Raw genomic sequence first — 26,815 nt, forward strand, 5'->3', positions numbered from 1 at the left:
GCACTCGGCGATCGTTTACATTTGTATAGGGGTCTATAGGACGAAGGAGGGACTTATATACATTAATGTATATGAATGACCACCGGCAGTAGTACACCATAGTAAAAGACTAGTTAAGTATTTTTCACATTTCATTAGAATCATACATAAACATTAAATTCTCAGAAACTCCGGATATCAACTTTATGCTGTACACAGGAACAAAATAGAATGTTTTATGAAAGAATGACGACAGCATCACCAGAGTAAGGGCATACTAGAGATTCACCAGGATAACTAAATAAATACATTACTGAGTGAGAAAGAATGAACCAATATACAACAGATTCTGTGGCTTTGATTTTTTTTTTTTTTTCTCCTTTATTGTAATTCACTTTTTTATCCATTAAAAATGATGACTGTTTCATTGTTTTTGCTGAGCTAACATCTTCTGTGAATAGACAATATTTTTGGATGGATGAACATTATATACTGTAGTTCTCGTGTGGCAATTAATGTGAATGTGAGCCAATCCAACACCTCTCCAGTCCTCTCGCAACCTTTTCCACCTTAAATATGCTCCCATTTTAGATATTGAAAGAAGTCTTAGGGGGGAAAGCCGCTGCAGAGATCGCTGATCCACTCTAAGTGAAAACCTATACTCAAGTTAATGTGAATGCTCTCTGGGGACAAGGACTTCTAATTGATTAACCACATCACCTGAGTAAGAGATGAAGTCTTCTGGATGAGAGCGGCTCAATATGGGCCTACATGCAGGTGTTTACATTTTGTGTGTAATTGTGGTCTTAAGCCACAAGAGGCAGTGTTGATTACATGATGACCTTTCTGGAAGACAGAAGCATTGCCTGAACACTACGCAATACATTGTCTTCATGAGAAAATACTGGGTATAAAGAGATCAAACCACCAGTGATGGATATACAAACATTCCAACATCACAATCAAATCCTTTTCTAACTTTTTAGGGTTTTTTTTTTTTTTTTTAACAGTGTTTCTTAGGGGAGTTTGATTATCCTAGCTTGGAGGTTTCTGTTTCTCTTCCTTACAATATTGACATTGCACTAATCATTAAAATCCTGCTCTGTTTGAGGATGCTATTGTTATCCTTACAAACCCTTTGTAAATGTGACTAGCCAAGACAAACGGGATGGCACAATTCAAAATAAGACACAACCTTTATTTTCCAAAAAAAGTGATTTTCACATTTTATTTGCAAAACATGTGAAAGAAAGTCATAAAGAAACTACTCCATGCTTTAAATAACAGTATTAGAAGTTTTAGAACTGTAAACTTTGTGTTTGAATCTGGTTTGTTTTTGAGGTATTCTCTGCTTGACGGTTTGTACGTTGTGGAATGGTAAAATCGGCCAGGGATTTGGCCACTCAGCTGCATTTTGAAGTGGCACACATGGCTACTTCGGCAGGTATTCTAATAAGGAGTTGTGGCAAACACAACTTCAGGAAACTGTGTTTAAGTATGACGCAAGATGTTACAGGCTCAACACATTGCACTAGAAGTGTACAGCGGCTGTTGCAGCTTGTCTCTATAGCAGTACAGATAATTCTGACTTTACCAACATTTATGACTTGGCCTTGTTTAGTTGCACAGTGGCATCATATTTTCCTATTACGGCAGCCTTTTTAAATACTTAGAGGAAGTTGCTAGCTGCAGATACACTGAGTTGATTTCCTGCTTCACTTTCACTTTTTTTTCTGACCAGAGTACTCCTTGATTAATACTACAATTGATACTGACTGGTCACTAATCTGCTTTGGAGACTGGCCAGTATTTAAATGATCATATCGTCTTTGCAAATTTGTTTTCCATGTGAATGACATCATTTGAAAGCTTAGAGTCAGCAATTTCAGATTCTGTAAATAACTCCAAAACGCCTCTGGGATGACTTGTTCCTGGTTTTGCCGTGGCGAGTAACAAACGTGTTACATTTGCTTTATTGATTTTTCAATGCTGCTTTGAAAGGCAACACCAGAGTTCTCTATGGAGAAAAGCATATTGGAACCTGTTGGCCCTTAAAATTGGGAGAGAGATATTTTGCTATATTGGAGGTGGAGGTTCATAGTTATATGCAAATGTGGTCTCCAAGCAGCGATCAGAGATTGCACTCAAGGTGTGGTAACAAGTGATTGTGAGAATTATAGAAAATTACCTTGAGCTTTGTGACAGGCAACATCTAGATAGGTGTCAAGAGGGAAGATGCCAGTTCTTCAAAGAAGAAGCCCTCTGTAAGTAAAACTCTAATCCTTTGTCATGAAATGTAATTGTAATAAGTGGTTTGGTTTGAAGAAGTAGATCAGTGTTTCATTTTGATTATGTTGGGTCATTGAGGTTTTTCAGTGCTGGTGATCACTGGAAAAAAAGCACCTGCTGTCACAAGTTCTTTATAAAGGCAACCAACACACAAATGTAGATTTAATGGGGGAAAAAAACATACCCACGGAAACATTTTACAAAGCAGAGCATCAAACAGGGCTTAATTTAACTACATAGGAAATGCTGAGCACAAATGTGAGAAAAGCTTGGATTGCGGTGGTAACTTTGATATAGTGTTGATATGAAACAAATTGCCTTTTGAAAAATAGAGCAGATCAAGTGTTGTTCCTTTACTGAGACCCACATAGATTCATAGTTCAAACCCCAAAAGGGAGTAAAAGTGCCACTTTGTGTGTGCGTGTGTCTTCATGGTGTTAAATACAATCAACAGCTAACATGAACCTGTCTGTTGTGAATGCAGGGATAAATATTTGCTGACTTGTCTAAAAGCAGTTGAAACTGCTTTGTACTATATTTTAAAACATGTTTTCGAACTGAAAGTTCCAATAGTAATATTATTGTTGAAGCTTTTTAAATGGCTCTTCTCACTTAATTTGGTCTCCACAATAAATGTGATTGCTACAGCTTTGTACTGCATTCAAAGGAATGGTTTGTAAGGAAAATGTTTAGATTTTATTGAAGAATTTCTTGGTATCATCTTTGTTTTACTTTTATGATTACCCTGAAATATTCTTCAATAAAAAACATCTGTTCACATCAACATTTTAAATGAAAAATAACTTATTTTAATACCTCTAGTGAAAATATGTCTGAAAACTTTATTTTACCAAAAAGTTTTTATTTATTTACAGGACCAAACATTTCTGAAATCATTGGGCTCTGAAGCAGATAACATGGTAGTGTGTTGATTTTGCTGCATACCTCGGGGTTTGAAAATGATTCATTTAATCAATGCATTGCTTTGCATTCACAGCGATTCTGCATTAATTCATTGACAGTCCACAACCAAACGTAGGCTCCTGGCAATACAGGAAATGAAAAGTTTATTTATCAGCAAGCCCCACTGATTCATTTGATGTCCTTTTGACTAATAATATACCTCACTGTAGCCATTGAGGTATGGGACTGTGTTGATAACAATTGTGAAAAGAAACTGGCATAAGAAAGCCTGTCACTGGTTCTCACATCAAAATAAACACCTTTGTAACTAGGAAGTGTCAAATAAATTAATATTTAGAGACGAGAGCACTCGGAGAGCGCAAACCTCCGGCAAGCACCAAATAGCCTCTTTGTCATATATTGGCAGGTTTCTGGATCATTGATCCTGATCATGCCACCGTGATCATTCACACTTTGAAGGCTTGTAAGAAATTATCGCCATTAGTAATGATTAAGTAGGTCCAAATGTATGAGCACCACTATTATTTTGAATAAATAGCGATAATATGCACAATCAGTCTGATTTGGATGAAACGCGGTGGGATAAATGAGGACACACCCAGACATAACTAAGTCAAATTTTATAAAGATCGGTTAATTACAAACAAGATATGATTACTTTCAAATTTCACCGATGGGTGAGTGATGGGGATTTTTCAATTTTTTGAAACTGATCCAAAATCAGTATATTGATCTGGATATATTTTAGGGTAAATTGTCATAATCTGTTAAAGAACTTTTGAAGTCAATCTACTAACAGACAAAAAAAAAGAACAAAATAAACTCAAGTGAAAATATTACCTCTTTGACGGAGGTACAAATTGTATAAGCCCACAAATCGGATGCTTGTCCAAACTCTAGCCACAAAGTCAAAGTCTGAAATCAACAGAGCAGCTGAGGCAAGTCAAATGTTGACCTTCTGACACATGGTTTCACACCTCACACCAACACCTAACATAAGGAGAACTTTCATTTCCTTTCACCAAATGTCAGCTGAATAAACGGTAGAGAGCATCAAGGTGAAATCCGCCTGTCGCTTCTCTGTTAAATCACTGCGTGTTATAAATACTCAAGTGTGAATCTAATAAACAGAGAAAACAACCACATTACCTGTGAAACCACTAATGTTGTTAGGTTATGTTGTCATGCTGCAGTGTTGACAGTTCCAGATGAACTTCTGTACACCAATTCCCTTGATAGTTTTTAATGTCAACCATGCCCTATTTTATGGGTTTGGTACTGCTGGGAAACGCATCAATTTCATGTGGCTGAAACATTGTTCTCTCCTTCAAGCTGAGTGACCCCCATTGTCCTTGTTTTGTCCACTGGGCTACTCATGTTTGGTTTCTCAACCTTTGCTGCCCTGGTTATTAAAAATCATGGGGTGATATGCCTTTCTTTTCTTTCCTATCCTTTTTCACCTACCTTCGTTTACTCCGTTTCTGCAGCTTCTTCCCTTGACTTTCCTATTTCTCTGTTCATTCATCTAGAATAGTACTGAAGATTGGTGTTGTTCTATTTCTGTTACACCACAAGGATCTCACTATGCTGCGCAGACATCCCAATATTCAGTTGTTGCACTCCCACACGGCTGAAACAACTACCATCCATCTGTCCATCTATTTATTTGTTATTTATAAACCCAAGCACAGAGAAAGTACAACTACTAGAGAAAAAAAACATACAAGCACGAGTCACACAAAGAGACTGGAGGCTCAAATAGCTCATACATTTTTGTCTTGAGTGAACCATCACAATCGCTAGTGCCAAAGTTTTTATACATAATATTATTTAAAACCTAAGATGATCAGATTCTGTGGTTAATCGACTACTAACAACAAAAAGTTAATTAAAGTAGGAAACATTTTATGTCATTCATTGACGATATATTCATATCCAGTGTTGTGACAAAAACGTTACAAAGGAACTCAGTTACTATTTTAATTACTTACACCAAAAACTAATGCGTTACTGGAAAAAGTAACTTTTAAGTTACTTAGAATGAAAGAATGTATTTTTTGTGTTCGTACAGCTTCCTATCAGTGCTGTATCAGAAAATAATCCACTGTTAATCAACTCTGCGGTGGAAGAATGGTGGTTAAGGAAGCTTGCTTGTAATCAGAGGGTCAATGGTTTGAATCCCTCCTACCACAGCTGCTCCTGTATTAATATTGCTTTGGATAAAAGCCTCTGCTAAATGAAATTGTATTGTATCCAATCCTATAGTTTCTAATCATTTGCATTCACTGTACTAAACTCTGCTCAGTATTAGTCTTTACAAACACCAATCTGACTGAAACACTAAGTATTCTTTCAATACCAGTTTATTTACCTGAGACCAGCAGAAACTGAAAATGTTACAAGGAATTGTGAAATAAATGACACAAAACAACCTGAATATTATTCAGAATCCAAGATAAAAAATGAAAGTGGCTTCAGCATCATACAATGGGTTGTGTCTAGCCTTAGAATGTTCCCTTACAGCTTAAGCACAAAAACTAGCGACAACGTACGACACAAACACACAAAACCTTCTAAAATAAATCAATGAAAACAATCTGAATTAACGTTTGGAATACATTTTGACCAACTCTGCTTTGCAAAAAGTGCTATAAAACAGTCATAAATTATGTGCATATAAAGCACAAAACTGCCCCAAAATCAAAGCTGAGCAATTTTCCAACCTTAGAACAATTTTAGCGTTGCACCTTAACATATGTAAAGTGAGCTGTGCGTATTCCAAGTGCATATTCTGCTGTTGTATATGCTTAGAAAAAAATCAAATAAATAAATAACAGTATTTGTCTGAGCTACACAATGCATTGTATGGGACATGGTATCAGGCTAACGCACTGCTGAAAGCAGTGACTTCACAGTAGGGACAGGCTGCATATTTTTGAACATACAGTACCTTGCAGTAGTTTTGCTAATCTGTCCCTGGATAACAGTCCGGTTAAAATCTAGCTGCTGTTGCAGAGGCTTCCGTAGCGTCCAGTGCTTCCACCAACGCAGGGTTAGCTTAGAGCTTCATTGAGGCATGTATCATGTGGAAGCAAATTGGTAAAATAATGCACGTATTTCCACTTTGAGAAGCTCATTCTGCTCTAGCATTGACTCGCCATGATTAGCGCACGTTAAAGTAAACAGAGACAATCACAGTGACAATGCTGTTTCTTCTTCCGTTTTACTGTGGTTGACACAGCCTCCCGCAAAAAAGTGTAGCACCACTGTAAACAGGAAGTACACTGCAGCCAGCCAAGTAACGAACATACACACCATATTGAAACGGTAATTAAGTTTATTTCTTTCAAAAATATTGTGTTAGAGTACTAGCTACTGGAAAAAGTAACGTTGGGGCGCTAACACTTTACAAAGAACTAGTTACTGCCCAACATCGTTCATATCAGTGGAATGGAGCTCAGAATACTGTGAGAACTCTGTGGTTTCTTGACCTCAGGCTAGGTTGTTATTGGTCCCAGTGGGGGAAAAAATGACTAGACTTCAGTCCTGCCAACAGGCTGTGTTTAAAAAATTATACAAGTGCAAAGCAGGATAGGGAAATGTCTGTAAACTTGGATCTGGCCATACCATGAATAATTAAAAATCAGTTTTCTTGCTACAATTTGACATTAGTGTTTGCCACCGTGACAATAGAGCCCTGAGTTCAAATCTGCTTCCATTAATTTTCTTTCAATGATTTCTCAGCCGAAGTTCTCAAAATAGCATTTCACATAATTACTTACGTGTCTATTTGATGTTTCATTCATTTGTCTTTCATACCACAATATGGGAAGGTATTTCTCTGTACTGTTCTATTGGTTATACGTTACGTTAAACAAGGATTAGCAAGGACAAATTAATCTCAGGTGTCACAATCACAAGTGTCATAACAATCAAATAGAATGTGTCTATTTGTACGGTTGCCTTATGGACAACCCCAGGTGCTATCGGTACGGTTACCGAAGTACACGTATGTTGCATTTTTGGGTTAGGTTTAGGGTTAGTCGTGACCTAAGCTGGCCAAATAGGGGCATTGCGTATGGATAGAATGTTGGTATATTGATATGGCAACCGTACGGATAGCCACTGCCTAAAAAATATTGCAAGACAAGACAAATGACTCACTGTGACTCTCTTCCAGCCAAACAGTGTCACAGTTGCTCCCAGTGTATCAGTTTTCTCTGTTGGAAGCCCTGCATGCTTCTGTTGTCTTCCTGCAAATCCACCTGATTGTAAGAGGAGGATAGATTTCACCCCTCCTGTAGAGCTGAATAATGACACACACACCTTCAGATCCAGGTGTCTGTTTCTAGCACAATGTTTAACAAATGCTCTACTGCAGAACTTCAGGAACAGAAAGGTCTCAGCCCAGAAATCTACTCATACCCTGGGCACTGTGTGAGCTTCTCCTTTACAAGCCAAACTATCTAAATGTGTGCCTTTTGTACTTTTAAAACATAACTTATACTACACATCAACAACATTTGGAAAACAATCTGCCTGATGTGAAAGCGGGCCAAAAACGTATGAGAATTTTCACAGCATGTTTTATAAAATGGGTGTCACCGAACATAAATATTTTATTGCATATATATTACGATGGAAATAAAAATGAAAATACTTGTAATATTATTCAGGACTACAAAACCCTTAGAAAGCATGGCCAATAGGGTAGAATAAAAAAAAAAGAAAAGAGAAAAGTAAGTCATTTTAAAGGTGTTTTTGAAATAGCAATTGTGGCCGGACGTTTGCACCACATATTATGACACTTTAAATAACCAAATAAATCACAGAAAGATGTTTTTTTTTTTTTTTTTTTTTTTTTTTAAATCAAAGTGAGAGCATAAATAGGTGAGGTACTGCATTTATGGTTTCTTTTTATGCCTTTGAACATTTTTAACTACTTTTGACCCAAGCCCCTGACTTAAGTTTAAACCAAGACGATTCTCATTTGCTGATGGTTTGCTTGGGTACTGCCTTCAAATAGAAGAAAAGGAAAACTTGCTGCTATCCAGAACCCTCCACCTCTCAGTCAGCGCCTTTTAATGAAGATACTTCTGTCCTAATAGTCATCCCTGACTATCATCAATTCAAAAGCTCTTAACCCCTCCTGCTCGGCCCGAACTCTCCTCCCTCGTTCTCTTTTACTCCTCTACTGTTTTAATTGCTTGAAGGTCATTGACAATAATGTGACGACTTATTAGAGACCCCGTCTGATGCCTCTGATTTTATACCTCACTTTGCCACAGCGCTTAGTTTTCAGGCAATTACTGAGCTTGCTATTTATTAATTTCATGGTTCACAGAGCCTTACACGCTATAAATAGTGAGGGATGATAGTTCAGTCTTTCACAATGTTGGTGGCTGTTATCGATTTTAAGTTGGATAATATGGTGGGACTGAGCTTCGGTGTTATTCTGGTGTTTTAAGTCGTTGGCGTCTGCTTTCGGTCCTAACAATCAAGAAATGGTTCAAGTTGAGTTTTTTTCATTCGCACTACCCTTGACATTGTGGATGTGGACATCATTTTCAAAAGGATGTTGTGATCACGCTATCCATTTCACACAATTATTTAAATGTGTGTGCAAGTTAAGTAGGCATAAGAGGATTCTAAGTGAGGCTAATGAGAGCTTGGGAACAAAAAGCAAATGGTAAACAAAACAGAGCACGTGCGTCATATTATTCTCACATTCACACATAACCATTAAATTAACCCTTTGGAAAATAGCTAATGAAAAAGTCAAACATCCAGTAAGTTAAACCTTTTGTTTAATAGCAGAAAGGCTATTTATTGTGTCTTTGCCTCACTGCAAAAATTGTTGTGGCCAGAGTGTGTTTTGAACAAACAACAAGAAGACTTATTGGTGATACTTTGTGCACTCCATGATGGTTGTTGGTTTGGGAGCAAAATTAGATTGGGGGGAAAATATAGTTGTTTGAAAGGCTGAACATTCGTTTTGATAAAATCCAAAAGAAATGCCATTTTTTCCAAGAATCACAGCTTTTTTTTTTTTTATATCCACATTCAAAAGAAGAAAACTGCTCTCTATACTTTGTCTCCAGAATTTCTAAATGGAGCACTGTTTGGAGTGTTTTCTTCCCTTTGTGCATTTGGGTGCACTGTGTGTGTGTGTGTGTGTGTGTGTTGCTTCCACACCTGTAACCACCTATAACTACAGTATGTTGTGCAAAAGTGAGCCATTTTTTTTAAAACTCTGCAAGTGTTGTCATCATTTTAGGTTGCAGACAGTAGAAAGCACAGAAAGTGTTGTGAAATGTGTGAAGCTCAGAAAGATGGAACCACAAAATGTACAAGTGTCAAGAAAGAGCATGTATTTGTGCACTCGCTGCCAACTGCACGCGTCATGTTGATCAGAGCTGCACAGTAAAGTTTTATTTTCATTTTCGTAACTTTAAGAAGTTTTTCATTCAAAATGGGTTTTACTTTAGAATAAAAACAAAATAAAACATGGCCAAAACCTGTTAGCTGCTTATTTCAGTTAAAACACATAAACTTTAAAAAAAAAAAAAGAAACAAACAAAAACATACTTGTATCTGATAAAAATAAAAACTTGCAGCAATCATTTTCTACCCATGCATAGTCATAAACAGTGTGTTTTTCATAAGAGAACATTATCAAAAGTCACTAAAACCTGTATAAAGACTATTAGCACTACATCTGCTTAGGCTGCAGAACAAAGAAGAAAGAAAGCTAAAAATAAGGCTTAGGTTTTTTTTTTCTTTGTCTTTCATTTTCACAACTTTGGAAGGTTTTTGTTCAAAATGGGTTTTACTTCAGAATAAAAACAATAGACAGCAAAAACATGTTAAAAACCTATGCAACAATCATTTTCCCCCCATGCATAATCATAAACACTGATTAATAGGCATTAGTTGCTGTAATCTGACAGGTAGTCCCAGGTAAAAAAAAATTTTTTTAACATACAGTAATTATTTAAAACTAGCATTACATCTGCTGTGGCTGCAGAAAAAAGAAGAAACAAAGCTATTAGCATTAGGCAATGGCAAAGATGTGAAAAATACATTTGCAGCTAATGTTAGAATGTGAAACAAACTTCAATTCACATTTTTTCCTGTTGATTTAGACGTCAGAATTATAGCTACACAGTAAAAACCAAAATACATTTAATATTAAGAACTTTTTGTTCTCTATTTATTTCCAGAAATCGCTTCGATTCTTTAACAAGTGTTTTCCAGCATGAAGCATTCATGTGTCAAGACCAGTTATGTGGAATTATGTGGTTCACAGGAGACTTGTAGCTTTGCATTTGTTCCAAACCACTCTCTCCATGCCAACTTATTCTGTTTTCATGTTATGGGAACTATTTAACCTGTCAAGGCAAGAATTTTGTTCTGTTTTTGGAAATGGGCCAATGAATTAGGCTGAGGCAAAAATCTTAGCCAAGAAATATGACGCAGCCATCCACTGCTAAACATAGGCAGTGAAAACGTAGAAGGCAGGATGCGCACTGGACAGGACGCTGGTCATATACATGACACCTGCATTAGGACGGTCCTTTTTAGAATCTTTTGAAAAATTTAATAAAAGTAGTCAGAAAAAACAAATTTGAGCCACTATTCAATAAATCAAAATTACTTACATTTCAGCAGAAATTGTAGCTTTTCAAATAAATAAAATTGCATTTATTGTACAACACAAATTTCTCTCGAACAATATTCAGAAACTATTCATTGAAAAAGCTGAGACTTAAAAATTAAGAGAAAAAAATAACTTTTGATTACTACACACATGGACAACAACATAAAAAAGCTTTTGTGTGTCAGTAAGCTGTACCAGGATGTGGAACAGTTTGTGTGTTGAAATGAATGTCTGAATTTAAAGCAAATGTATGTGTGGACAAATTAATGTATGGTGGGTTACACAAATTGTATAATTGTAAAGATATATATCAATAAGTTGTGTTTATATGTATATTTGTAGTGTAAATATGTGTATATTATAAGATCATGTGTCGTACTATACAAAGAGTAGGATTAAATAGGTTTACTTTTCCTCCTACTCCTTTTTAAACATGTACAGGCTTCAAAAGCAGGATTTTGTGACCATTTGTTCTCTTTGCTTTGTTTGATTTATTTATATTTAATTTGAATTATCATCATAATTATTTTCATTGTGGTAGATACACTGCTGTTGTGTTAATGTTTGAAATAAAATTAAATCAATCTGTCAAAAAAAAAAAAAAAAAAAAAAAAAAAAATCACGAAAGACTGGGAACTGGACATAAAGTGTCTCTAAAACTCTAAACATGCATCAAAGGTTTTCCAGAGATTGTTAGTTCACCTCCGTTTCCCGCTTTTTCTTTCCCAGTTTCACTTCTCATGAGTGACTCTCGAACACGTGCTTCTTGTTTCCTGCCTGAAGGTGAGAAAAAGACAAGGAAACGTGTAGAAGCTGTTGACCTTTCAAGTCAAAACCATAAATGTTGGCTACGGCTGCCACTAGTGCCTTCTTTTCAACACAAGAACCAAATCCATATTCCCAACATTCCTAATATTCTAAATCTACAAAAAGATAAACTTCAAGTTTTTGTTTTAAACAATTTGCAGGTGTATTTGTGTTGTGTAAATCAAAACCAATAGCACTTAGTGTGTTGACAACATATTGGGAGACACTTGAGCTCCAAAATCCAGCTTTAATGGATTTCTCTATCAGGCCATATATCTATGGCATAAAAGTCCTTGTCGGGGGCATTTGTGTGTGTGTGAAAGAGCTTTTCAGCGTTTTCATTACACAGCTGTAAAGGCCTCCCTGCCAGAGGCTGTCTGATTGAGAAGGCGTCTCTTTTTACGGTCCGAAGCGCTGTGAACTTTACGAGAGCGACGGCCATCCTCCTGTTATGTAGCTCCCAGCTGAAATATCATGTTTGTTTATCTCTAGGGAAAAATGTATTCTGCTGATTCATTGGTTGGCACTGCCGCAACAGCTGAAGGAATTCGATTTTCTCTTTATTTATTCGCTTCATTTTTCCTTCTATGGAAGAGTGGTCGCCTGTTTGATACTTCAGAAAAACTTTCCTCCTCCACACGGAGGTCCCTCGTGAAATGAGATTACAAAGAGGGAAGGAAATGAGAGATAGAGGACAAGGGACTTAATAGAGTTGTTTTTCTTTGTAATCTTGTGCCTCCTGTTGTTGCTTTTTTGCTTTCACCTTCACAATAGCTTATTATACTAAATAAATATGTCAATAAACAATTCTTCAGCGATTATATTTAAATAATACATCCGTTGAATGAGATTTTCAGTCGAGTGCCTCCGCCTTAGGATCTTTAACTGAATATGATAACATCCTTCACAGAAACACAAATAATCATTTGTATTAAGCATGAGTCGGAGCATTTTATTCAAGTGTATTGTGTAATATAGTACAATTACAGGGGTGTTCAGGGGCAAACCCCATCCTGCCGTGAACATTTATTCAGGCTTACTATAAAGGTTTATGATTTGAGACGGATATGATGTGATGTGGGCTGAAACTCATTCTAAGTGACATTGAGAAATGATCAACCATGAGGAAAATGTCTCTGCATGTGTGCAGACTGGCACAATAAAAAGGATGCACCTCCTTTCATCAGCACAGGTCATCTGTTGTGGAAAAGCTTTGGAGGGAGGTTTTTTCCTACAGTGAAGTGGCTCACAGAGCAGTGAAATAAAACATGTATACAACAGTAAAGCTGCTGGTATTCACCATGCAAATTCATCTCCGACACAGGTTTTCCTTGGATACCAAAGTCCCCTGAATGAACAATCGATATCTCTTCCTGCTCATTTGTCAGAAAATGTTTGGTTGAGCAGCAGGACAAGCTCAAAGTGCTGCTGTCAGGGCTGCAGGGGAGAGTATGACACTCCTTTGCCATTCTTTCACTCTTCCTGCAGTTTTTCACGCATCCGATGTGCAATCAGCTTGACGTGTGACCACTTGGCATCATCAGTAACATGGACAGCCCTGGAACCACAAAGAGACATCACTTTCATGACACATTTCACAGGGAGCAGGGGAGCATGGATTCTCTCTTGGTCACATGATCGCCACATGTCACTTGTTCTGGTTTCAGTCCACCACGATCATAATATCATGGGGAGTAAAGACGATGATTTCATCTTTTTTTCTGAACGTAATCTGTATTCACAATTAACTGTATTGTGCTGATTTTGGTGGGTATTTACATTTAAGCTGATCAGAGCCACAACAAGTACGGTATGGTAAATTTAACAGCTTTCCATAAACAACCATGTTAAATCAGAGACTAGGACTGCATCCGAATAGTCCCTCCTATCTCTTTTCCTATCCACTTTTCCATAACCCCGTGAATGACGTCACGGGTTTAAGGAAAGGTGTTAGTAGAGGAGCTAGGAAACGGCCATCACGTTTGTTTTGACAATCAGACGCACTTCGTCTAGGTGACGTAATAATCTGACGGCCGCGAAGGTTAGTGACGTCTGCCGTGGTGAAAAAATGACAAATTTCTGAAAAAGGACTAAAAGCACATTTGTAACACTTTCCCCTGATGTAAGCTCAACAATCACAAGGTTTGAATGCAAATCAAAGAATAAGAGGCTACAAGGCCATGAGGAACAAAAGTGAAACTAAAAGAATATCACATTGAGAATGGTTGCTCGCACTCACCTTCGACTCAGAAATATGAAATATGTTTTTTTTTTTAAAAAAAAAGAATTATGTTGAAAAAAACAAAATGTGGCTAAACTGATCCCTTCTTTATTATTATTTATTTAAAGTTGTTCGTCCCTTGAGTTTCCTTGAGCGCTCGGGTGTGCGTGTCCCTTTCAATGTTGTTGCCGCAAGGAATTGTGGGTCAACATTATCTCGTCTCCTTTGGTAAAATATGCATCAGTGTTTCCTAGGCTAACGGAGGTTCTAAATTGAGCTTTGAGCCTCTTTTCCTGAGCTTAAAGAGAACTCGGACACTCTTTATCATGGTCACCACTTAAACACTTCCAGGGGTGAAGGAACAGTGGATAGGAAAGGATATAGGAGAGACTATTCGGACGCAGCCTTTGACTGTTGATGAATGAATAATTGAAGGATTTTTTTTTTTATTTAACATGTAAATATTTACTCAAACCATACATTTGTACTGTAATATTTAGCTAATTCAAACACATTCATGTTCTTTGTCAGAAATCATAAAGACTTTTGTCAACGGTTTTTCTCCCTGATTCTTTAAAGTAAAGCTACATCTGACCTTAAGGAAACTTTTCTACACGTATACGTTTGTAAACCTCACTCTTAATGTTTTGAATTTGTTTAGAATCAAACTTATGTTGACTTCTATGTCCTTTAATCCCATGCAGTTTTAAGTTTGAATTTATTTAGGGAAATGAAATATGGACAGTATTTTAGTGTTAATTTCATAGACTCCAATTTGTTTTGCAGTTTTCTCTGACTAATAGTGACAATAACGAGAGTATATCCAATTTGAAGAAAAAAAAAAAAAAAACATGTTAACAAACTATATGAATGTGTGATATCAGTGCTCAAAACAGATTGAATGTCGTAATATTTCTAATCATACATGATGGTTATTTCGGACCAACGAGAGAGTGCAAACTGGGAATTCCCTTTATCAAACAAACCAACAACCGTGATTAAACCTGTGCAATTTAAATCAAAAGTATGGACATACTTTTGATTGATTCCACGGAAAATAGATTTAGACATTACCAAAGCTGTATTAAACTCTGCTCCGGACAAGTAGCATGTTGTGTAACACGACTAACATCACTGCTAATTTTTCACCATTTGTCACCATCCGGTCATGAAGCTAAAACAAGCAAGTAAAGACACCCTGCAGCAGACCAACGGACCCTGGATGGGATATTGAATAAACTTATCCATGTGTCTACGTGCGTTATGTCAGATGAGGCGGAAGTATGGTGGATGCTGCGTCGCGTAGCAAACCAGCTGTGTGGCGCGGCGCGCACGTCAGCTGCAGCTTGTGAAATGAAACTCTGACAGACATCAGAATAATGTCTACACTGGTCAACTATTTTAACACTGTGTTCAATGTAAAGCCACAGTTTGATCACACTACAGAGTAAATAAGTGTAACATTGATGACAGATGATGATATGATGTCTTATGTGCGCTGATCATTTCTGAATGTAAGAAGTTAATAAAATCAGGCTTTCCACATTAACATTATTCTGTCGTTATAGTATGAGGGGGAAAAAGAGAATTTAACTGTGGGTCAGACAGAAAAATGAGGCTGATCTTCACACTGTAATACATTGTGACTTCTCTTTCAGAGCAGCCTAAATAACAGCATGTTGACCAGTTCTTGTTCCTACAAATGCTTTAAATGGCTCAAAAAAGGTGCCGGTACTCTCTTTTGCATAAGTCAATCTTTAAAAAAAAAAGGTTGATTTCCGAATGCATGAATAGTTCAACTCTAAACAAACTTGCCTCTTTGTTGAACTTTACCTCTCCGGCAGTTAGCAGACAGGGTATACAACAAAAGATCTTTAATATTTTGTATATGAGTTACAGAGCAGCTGGATGGAGTCAGACAGAGGCTGCACTGTTGAGGTGAATGAGCTTGATCCCCAAAACCCAAAAGGAAAGGGACTAACTTGGCTCAAATCTATACTTATGATCAAATTGAGCAGGTTTTTTGTTAATAGAATTTAAATAATCCAAAAAAGAACACAGCTACATTTCCTTTGCTTTTCATAAACAAACGGGCAAGTTAACGGTGAGTAAAAAATGTCAACTGTCAATATATAAAACTGAGATTTTGAGCCTGCGAGTCCGCCTCTGATTCTAACCGTGTTCTTTTTGAAGCTTTGAGCCAGGAGAGCATGGTAGCGTTTTCATTGTATTTTCCTAACTTAAGAGCTACGGTTCCACACACGCTTTAGGGCAGACTCCCATCTTCGCACTTTTCTCGTAAAGCTCAGAGCAGTATGGGTAATGAAGTCTGCAAGAACCTTGCAGCAAGATGAAATAGTAAACATGCGCTCGGTGTAGGTACCAAATGTGAATCCTGCTATTTAAAAATAATTAGAAATGTATGTTTTGAGTAAATTCAGATTTATTTTGGTTTTTATCTTAATTCTTGTTTAGTTTTTGATTCTCGTAAGTTTGAATGAAAACCGACCATACAACATTTATTAAATATTTCATTAGTACACATTTAAATATGTGACTGTTTTGTGGTGTTTTTGATTGTAAATTTAAAAACACAATACACAACATTGACAATCAGAAACCAAACAGAAAATAAGAAACACCAAAATAAATTGGAATTCATAAAACATAAACTTCTAATTTATTATCTTTTTTTACAAAGCAGGGTTTCAACCTTTTAAATAGTACACAAACTGCCATAAAATAGGCCGACCGGATGGAGACGCGTTTCGCGCATGCACACAGGACCCCGGACTAATTTGGTTGTCCGGTCACATTTGGTGCCTACATTGGCACTATGAAGGCTGATGTGCTCTGATCAGTGGTGGAGCAGCTGAAGAATTAAATTGGACGTGCTGGAGAGCGCACTGGAATGCTGAAAGTACGTTCTTGGTGCTTGGAGAAGAGCCAGGACGCTCAATTGACATTTTTAGAAGACCCAGAACTCCGTAATGGTGCATTTTAGCCCACTTAAACCACTGGTTCCTACACAAAAAACTAGACACTCCAAAGCACTTGAAGAAGTGCAACTGAGACATTAAAAGTTTCAGTTGACTACCGTAACTTCAAAAAGTTACTGTATGTACAAATAGTAGTTTTTTTGTACATGTTTTTTTACCTCCTGGAGGTTTTATTTGATTTATTTCAGTATAAATAATAATAATTCACTGAATAAAATTGTGATAAATCAGTGAATGACTGAATGTGATGTGATGTGCATTGTTTTTTTGAACTGTGACATATTTCTAGAAGTTCAGGATTCAACTTATTTGTTTGGATTAGGTGAAAATTGTGATAATCATCACTGTAAATCGAATTGGCACCCAAGAATTTGGATTGAAATTAAATCAGTACAAAAGGGTATCGTCCCAGCTCAACTACATACCCCAGCTTTGAAACAATAAAGTTTGATAAAATATGAAACACAATATAATGTATGTCATCATATAAATGGCATTATTCTCACTAACACACATAACAAAATAGCATGTCATATTTTGTCATTTTGAGAAAATAACTGTTACATTTTTGTATCCAACCAGCGAGGCATGAAAACTCAAAGTTAACCAATGACTTTGGCACTTTTGTTATGAAGGTGATTAATATTATTAGTCTTAATAAAAAGCATCAAAAAGACCAAAAAAAAGATAATCCATATGATTTATTGATCTTCATTGATCAGTTATGTCTAGATGATATAGACATTTGAACATGGACGTACTATTTATGACCTGCAATTGTGTGATACTTCTCTCTGTCATCATAACACTCTTTACGCTGAAAATGTCATTCTTCTGACAATCACGTCTCATTTTCTAAAAAAAACTTGGTTCGTATAGTTGTCATTATGGTTACCGTGTGTTTTTAGGCTAAAGTAGTGATTTATGTGGCACCGCTTGGTGACAAAACTACGTTAGAAAATCAGATGGAAGAAAAGTGACATGGCAGGAGAAGACCCAATAACACCTTTGTTGACTCGTGATGTCTTTTGCACCTATTGCTGTTGCCATCAAGTCAGTTTTTAAAATTGAAAACTGAGAATTGAACTGCACAGGAGAGCAGGTGATGGAATTCCTTTATTCTCCAGAATAATAGCGGCTCTATTAGCATTTCACATGCAGTGCCATTTCTGGTAAAATTAACTCTTATAACAATTCATTGGCTTACACGGATGACATGCAAAAGGTCTTGTTTCTTGCTTTGACTTTTTGAACAATGTAAAACCATTTCAAACTTTTCCCACCATAAATGCCCGCTCCTTCTCCTTTTCTTCCTCATCATCACCACCGTGGGTCTTTCTAAGGAGGCTGTCATGGACGTGCGCAGGCGAGCATGAGATCGAGAGCTTTTGGCATCATGGGGAAAAAACAGAAGACTAATTACCTCCTGAAATAATTTAATGTCAGCCCTGGTGTGGGCTCCCCCTCAGCAGGACAGCTGAACAGACCCAGCCTCTGCTGGGAGATTCATCTCTGTCAGCTTAGATAAACCTGCTGGCCATCACAGCATTGGCACGCACACACCGCTCCTGGTCCTGAAGCAAAAAAAGGCCTGATGAAGCTATCCTGTCTGGAAAAAGACATTAAACAAACACAGGCTCTCATTACTGTTTTTTTTCAGGGTTTAGGTGAAGCATCTCTCTTTGATTTAGAGTTGAGCTAAATCAGGTTTTTACAGGTGTAGCGTTTCTTTTCTCTTCTTCTCCTCCTCGGTTTTATCTCACGTCATTCTTAATAAAATGCACTGTGCAGCTATTGGTGAATGTCAGGCATTTTAGGCTATACTATTGTTTTAAAAAGTAAACGCATTTTATGTTATACATTTTCGCTACAGGTACCTTTAAAAACACAAACAAAAAAAAACAAATTTACCTTAAAATACCTGACTAGGAATTATTATAATAAACTAGTGCAGAGCCCGTAGGAAGTAAGTGTTGCTATCGAAAAGTGGGAGGTTAAGTAGCTTTTCTATAGAGGGCCAAATGAGGTTGTTTGAAGATAGGACGTCAGGGACATTTAAGTTTGTTGTGAAATGAGTATTAACTATTGTTTCTATATATATAAATGAATAAATCGGGAAAAAGTAAGCCATGTTGAAAGTCTAAGGTCAATCTGTGTCTGATCCGCAGAGATATTTGAGGAACACAGACAGACAGACTTCCTTCATCCTGTATATATAGTGGGAAAAAAAGCCCTAATAAAGGTGATCTCTCACTTCTACTCATGGTTTTTAGGTGCCAACCATATCTAAACATGCTGCTGTATTTGTCATTGAACAAAAACGTGAACATCCCAATTACAGATTTTTCTTTTTTTTTTATTTGAAAGGGGGAGAGTACATTGATAAACAAATTAAAAATAAATTACATATTGTAAATGTGCCAGTTAGCAAAATACTAATTTGCATCTGTCGTCCCTTGGCAGGTCACGACACAAAAACAATATTCACGAGGCTTAAAGTACATAAATACAATACAATCAATCAACAATACAAAGTGCATGCATATGAGTAACAGTTAAAGTGCTTAAGTTAAGGTGTGCATTGAGTGTATGAGTTATTTGGAAAGTCAAAAACCACTCACCATTCACATATTCAAAATCAACAAATGCAATATATGTATACTGTACATACATCATAATCACAAGTTTAATGTTGATTTTGAGTTGACTTGGAATGCACCACATATGGACAACCATGTCTAATCCCTAATGCACATGTTTTGATGGTGTAAATCAGAACCCATTGAAACGCAAAGCACAGGAAATAAGTGATAACATTTACACACGGAAATGTCCCAAGGTCTATTGCAGGAATGAAACCTGCAGCATTAGAGATGGGAGTGATAACTATTAATTGCACCAAACACAGCAACAGTACTGCTGTGGTGTAATTTATATCATCCCTGGAATAGATCTACTTTCCTAGGCCACTAAGCAGTAGCATGCCTTTTTTATTTTATACAAAACCAAATAAAAGAGCTTTTCAGTAAGTGAATGACCTGCAGTCCTCAAGACGAGACACATGCAGGTAAGAAGCATGGCCAGGGGTGGTTTTCTGCTCTTCTTTTCTTCTCTTTTTGTGTTCCATTGATTCACTGAAAAACTCATTTCAAAGCCAAATATGTAGAGACTTTGATGTCTAAAACTTTTAGACATGCTATCTTGGCCAATGGGCAGTACTTCTGAATATAATCCTGGCCAGGAAAAACTGGCCGTCAAAAAACTCTGTAGTATTCTCACTTTATCCATCTTCTGAGAATCTGAGGAGAATTTGCACAAATCCAAGTTTAGGAAGAATGTTTACCTGTTTATTGCTTGGCAGGCAAAGGAAACCTATTCAGTTTGTTGCTTTGTGGAAATATAACTAACTGTATGAAAATAAACTTGATGTGATCATTTTTAAAGCTTAATAAAGCTGGCATACGCTTATTATCTCGTGTATTACTTCTCACACCAATGTGGGATTGCATCCAACCAACATAATAGAAGTCCTTCCTCCTGTTTGTCAGGTGTAAAACTTCTATTAATACATGCATCAACATAACCTCCATCATGACCACAACAACGGCGTCTGTGGTGGCTATAGCTGTGGTTGCACCTGGACAATCTGGCAGCGCTGTGTGTAGCCACACAGTGTTTGGACACATGAGAACAAGTCTTTTGGCTCATCAGTACAGCACTATAGTCCATTGGCAGAAAAAGGGAGATATTATATTAAGGAATATTGGTGTGTGTATATATTTCTTCAGTAATTGAGCTCAGGACCATGTCATACAAATAAAAAATAAAAATCCTGCAACACATAATCACATTAATAATTGTAATGTGAAAATCATCCCTCCAACTCTAACATATTTTTGTCGAATTCCCGCAAATCCGCCTCCGCCTTTGTAGTACTGTTATAGATATAATTACGAATAATTTATTTATTTAACATTTTTTCAACATGACACATAGTAACATTAATACTGTGACATGTATTCATGCACAGGTTCCAGATGCACTGCAATAAGTGCTTACAACACAGTGGTAATTTCGAACATAATGCTTCATATGGATAAGCAGGTAGAGCTATCAGTTGTAGATCTGGAAAATAATGTCTGTGTTAAACTTATAAAGATGAAATCATAATTGAACAACGCAGTCAATCATGAATGTCAGATGTTGCTCCTTCTATTCTTTCAAATAAGAGCTGTATTACAAAATCTGAATTAAACATTTATTATGAATTCCGCCTAAGCAGAGATATCAAACTCAATTCAGTTCAGGTTCATGTGATATAATTAAAGGACAACTGCAAGCCCTGAAAGATATTGTGGAGTTTCATTAAATTGGTGAATTTGAGTCATCTACAACTGGATTTTTTGCTAATTTACACAATATTTATACACATTTTTACCATCTCCTGCAGTCCAAATTGGATGCTATAAAGGGCCAGATTTGGCTCCTGGGCCTTGAGTTTGAAATATGTGTAATACAGGAAACATGTAACCTTCATTTTATTGAATTGGTACTTTGGTCAATCTAGTATATGTAACTTTATTGTTATTAAGGTAATTTACACATATAAAACAATTCTCAATTGACCCATCTGATGCCTGAGGAGCATTTGGTGATTAACAAACTTTAGGTCACAAGATCACTTCTCAGCACTGTACGACACCTAACCATGATTGATGAGGATTGCAGTGTACTGGAACTTATCTACACGTGAATATTTATTAGTGACAAGCGACTGTCAAAATGTTGTCACTGCATTTTTTTTCCCCCTACACTTCTGCTTTGAACCGCTGAATCTTTACCAGTTGGTTTATGATAATTTCATCCTAAAGCATTTTCTCTTGAACTGACTTGTAATCCCCCCCACTCTTCTGAGAGACGCGGGATGCGTTTGATGGTTCATGTTAGCTCTGTCCTTGCAGCCTCATCACTGTAGTGGCAGTCACAGTCCACTGACAGAAAGCTTAGGAAGCTCATTTATCATTTCAAAAGTATGACTTCAACATCTTTTTAATACTGGCTCGCTATTTTGACTGAAAGTGAAGTGAGCCCACATGTTTATCTCAGAACACAAACTGGCCTGAGGACATCAGTTGCTCATCACTGAGAACATCTGACCTGTCCCCAGCTTTTCTTTGATTTTACCCCTAAGTTTAAGTACACGCACTGACTGTGCTTCATTATTTAAAGCTTATGACTTAAAGGCATCTGAGTGCTGAATCATCCTTCTCACTTCAAGGTCACGCTGGTATGATAATGGAGAGCTTTTCATCTCAGGAACACAGAAACACACAATGACTGAGTTTTAAACTGTGAGCTATTTACTTGCACATCCCTCCGGAATCAAGTGAATGGCTGGTTATCATGCTTCTGCAGAGCTTGATGACAACACATTGGTTTCAACCAGGTGTGTTGGAGCAGAGACGCATCTAAAAATCTCAGGAATCCGGCCCTCAAGGACTGGAGTTGGCCACCCCTGCTCTAGATAATTGCATCAGTAAACTCCTGTTTTAACATCTGTATGAACTGGAGCTGGATGATATGGACTAAAACTCAACAAGGTCTTACCAGAAAAATAATTCTGGGTTAAATTTGCTGATGCAAAATGCTAGTCTAGTGCTCCTAATGGCCAAAAGTTACACTGTTGATTTAAATACTTGTATGATGTGATATCTACTGATAGATTGTATAAATAAAAACAAGTAAAAGAAAAAAAAAAGATAAATCTCGAGGGGATATTGTAATTTTCTGTATCCCCAAAATAGAAAACTTGATATATCTTGAATCATGATATATTGTCCAGCTCTAGTAATGAACATGATATACATGGTGGGAACCTGATAGGCGTGAAAACATACAGAAACAAGCTTTGCAATAGTGCCCCTGTCTCTTCTTGTAAGGTGAGAAATAGAGGTTGAGGGCAAACATGAGAAGCGTCCTCAATTCCAAATTGCCCATCCAAACTCAGGCTGTAATTTCTGAATGATGGGAATTGAAAAATGTCACAGCATTTAATAGATAGACACTGCATTGTTGATGATATTTTTTACTTTTTTCCTCATGTTTCTATGACGTCTTTGAAAAAGTTCCACGTTTTTTCTGTGCTTTTGTTTTTAGTGGAAACACAAAGACTATAATAGAAAATGTTATGTATTGATAACATTACTGGTTACATCAACAGCTTGCATTCTGAGCTCAAATTCAATTACACATTGGATTCCAACTGAGCTATTGGAAAAATTCTGCTTTTCTGGAGCTCTGGTGCAGCTCTGCTGGGATTCACTTCCATTACAGTCACATTTATAGATCAAGAACTACAGAAGAAAATGTTTATAATTTGGTAATATGGCACTGTTCACATGCCTATACAAACTCTTACAGTGAAAACTTTTTTTTTTTTGGGGGGGGGGGGGGTTAATCATAGACCTTTTTGAGATTTCTGTTTGTATTTTCTGGTTTTCCTTTTACATTGTTTTAGAATTATGTGTTTTAATCTAATAATCTTGCAAATGCATGAATAAATTATGGTAAAAAATTAATAATTAAATAGTAAATCTATTTTTTTATCCATTATTATCCACATTAGTAAACCTTTTTTTCAATAGGACAGAATAATACCTTAGTGACTGACATGTCAATGATATGATGTTGAATAGTTGCTCAAAAGGAAACTGAAAACCTTCTCAATGTGAATGAATGAGATCCCTTCTCTCAAATATAATATAATGGGGATGATTTTGAAAGAGCAAAGTCCAACACTGTGTCGTTCATCTATAGCCCTCACCTCTTTATCTATTTATCCGCCTTTCTCTTCTCTGCACAATTCCCCCCTTTTTTTGCTCACACTCCCCATGCTTGTTTTTCCTACAATAATCCCTTCATGAACAGCACACAGATGGTATGAAAGGGAAAGAGAAATTGAGAGTGTGAAAGATGATACAATCCTAAGGCTTTAAGTCAAACAGTACTACAGTATCTAGCTGGTGTAGAATGAGCTCCATTATTGCTCTCGGGGCTCAAATTGAAAACATTACAGCTCCCATTCACAGTCCTCAGACATAGAGGATGGTCTTTATTTCCAATCTCAGTCTCCTTTCTGGTTGAGGGAACACCTGCCCCCTGTGTGTATGTGTTACTGTCTTTTTGCGTGTGTGGGTATTGAAAAGGAAGGTGAAAAAAATGTTTTTGTTTTTTTTCTCCTCAATGTGTCTCCATAAAGTCATCACAGCAGAAGTGGGCATATAGATGACCTATCCTAAGCCTTTCTACACACCACAAAACAATTACAGATTAAGATTAAGTCTGTACATTTTTAAGGAGTGCCTAACATCACCAAAGATGCAGCCTTAGCAGCAAGTGTGTGATGTTGACCTTCATGGAGTAGGACAACATCAGTATGCATTGTGTTACATTTAACAGCAGCATGTTAGTATGGTTGTAAATGAGAAAAAAAAAAAAAATGTAAGGTAGTTTTGAAATGCAGCATATCAAAGAGATCTATTTGGAGCTCTTCTGTCCTTGGATGAGCTGTTCAATCTTTTCAAATCTGTTAGTTGATTCTCATTTTCATTACCTGAATATAATAAAAGTTTGAACATGTCATTTTCCAACCTTTACATTTTCAAATAAAGTTGTATTCATTCATAGCAGTTGTGACTACGGTGCAAGTTTGAGGGCAATAACCGTCACACACCCAATTCAAGATTTTTACCTTGATCTTAAGAATCAATCATGGACGTACAAATGAAGAAACCTTGAAACTTTCACATGATCGAGCACATTACTGCCCTTCTATCATGCACTGAATGTTGAACACTGAGCGGTCGTTTGGTTTATTTCTGAAAGACTGTTTACCGAAAAAGAATTCTCTGGAAGTAAAAGGTCACATCTCCCTTACACCTCCTTCAGCCTTGCTTCTCCCCCTCCCCTTCATTGGGAGCGAGGCTGCCAGATTGCTTTAGCCTTTTTAGCAGAGCCAGCTGACAGACAGACAAGGTGCTGACAAGGTCACTGGCTAGAAAAGGATCCATGATAGAAAGACCCTGTTTAGAGGAAGGTACAAAAAAACATAAAGGTAGATTTTCAGGTAAAACCCTATTAGTTAACCAATCAAACCAATTTTCAACAATATCTTGTATCATCTATTTAAAGTGGAATACCTAAAATATCACAAGTTTGAATTAAAGCAACCCTTTAAACTTTTGGAAGGCTATTTCAGCCAACTGATGCATCAATTAACTAATAAAATACTTGTAAAACATCACTAGTGGGTTTAAATTTGATCTGGTTTCGAGATTTGTTTATAGTTTTTAATGAAAAGATTGAGAAAGAGAATCAAACTTTGATCCCTTGAAGCCTTAAAGAACAAGACCTGTGTTCCTTTTTAGCGGTTCAAGCTTAAAAATCATAGCCTACCTTCTATTAATTAAATCAACTAGTACAGTGCCCGTCGGAAGTATGCATTCATTTGGGAGCATAAGGGGTATATTTGCGGCTCCAATTTTCCTGGTTTAATTCTATGGGACAAGTGCATGACTCATCATCACTTTTATATTTTTTTTGTTGGGTGTATTTTCCTGTAACATGTGTTTTTTGGAGTCATGTGTATTTCTGTATCTTTCTGTTGTCTTTTTGTGCATAAATGTTTGCTGTTTTTTTTTTATTTAAATATTTTTTTTGTAATGTGTTTTTTGGGGTCGTGTATTTTTGTATCTTTGTTGTGTTTTTGTATAATTATTGTTTTGTTGCCACTGTAGTGTGATTCAGGAGTCATTTTGTGGATTTTTTGTGTAAATATTTAGTTTTATGTATTTTTAGTATAAATATTTAGTTTTGTGTATTTTGAGCCATTTTCATATTTTTTGTTGTATTTTTCTGTAATGTATGTTTTTTTTTAAGTAATCATTATGTGGATTTTTTTTTTTTATCGTTCTGTTGTCTTTTTGTGAATTTTTTGTATAATGTTTGTTTTTTGTTGCCATTGTAGTGTGATTCTGGAGTAGTTTAGTGTATTTTGAGTCATTTTCATATTTTTGTTGTCGTTTGGTGTATTTTTCTGTAATATATGTTTTTTTCCTCTTTCACACTGCAGAGAAATTTGTAGCTTTCAACACAGCAGCCATTGCCGTCAATCACTTCCGGGTGAGGTCTGTCCGGTCTAAATAGCGTACGGTCAAACATATGTTTTGAAACGACATCATCGCCAAATAAGGAACAATAAAAAAATATTTTTCCTCAAGAGAAGTGCACAGGAGCGTGATTAGGGCCAAACTCAGCTGGCACGCACCGGAAGAAAGCTGTGCAGTGAAATAGATACAGTGCCCGTCAGAAGTATGCATTCATGTGGGAGCTTAAGTAGAGTTAATTATGGTCAAATGAGTATGTGTTTGAAGATTGGATGTACAAAGAGGTGTACATGCTCTGTCGTGTTATTAAGGGGTTTATTTGCGGGTGCAAAATAAAACAGCGTGTGCAATTTCCCCGGTTTAATTCTATGGGACATGAACATGATAAATGTGTTTGTTGTTTTTTTTTTTACTCGCTTTTATATTTTTTTGTTTGGTGTATTCCATGCACGACACCATTTTTCCAGATGGAGTATTGAACGGGTTGAAGTCAATACCGACTCTAGTGAAACAGTGCGTTATTGAACAACAGTTATATGGTTTAAACAATGGGAAACGTGTCTGCAAAAGATTCACCAGTGGCTGGCGGTTTCAAATGATCTTTTCAGAGAGCTCCCGTGTTTGAGAAGCTAACGATCGCATGGCACAGGAGGAAGTGGAGTCTGCAGTGGCTCACACACATGAACATCAGTGACTAACATCAGGCCCAATAAGTGAGACTTAAGAGCTTTGCTAGTTTATCAGTGCAAGCACGGCTGCTCAGACGCTCCTC

This window comes from Gouania willdenowi, chromosome 10 (genome assembly GCF_900634775.1).
Source record: "Gouania willdenowi chromosome 10, fGouWil2.1, whole genome shotgun sequence".
Classification (NCBI taxonomy): Eukaryota; Metazoa; Chordata; class Actinopteri; order Blenniiformes; family Gobiesocidae; genus Gouania; species Gouania willdenowi.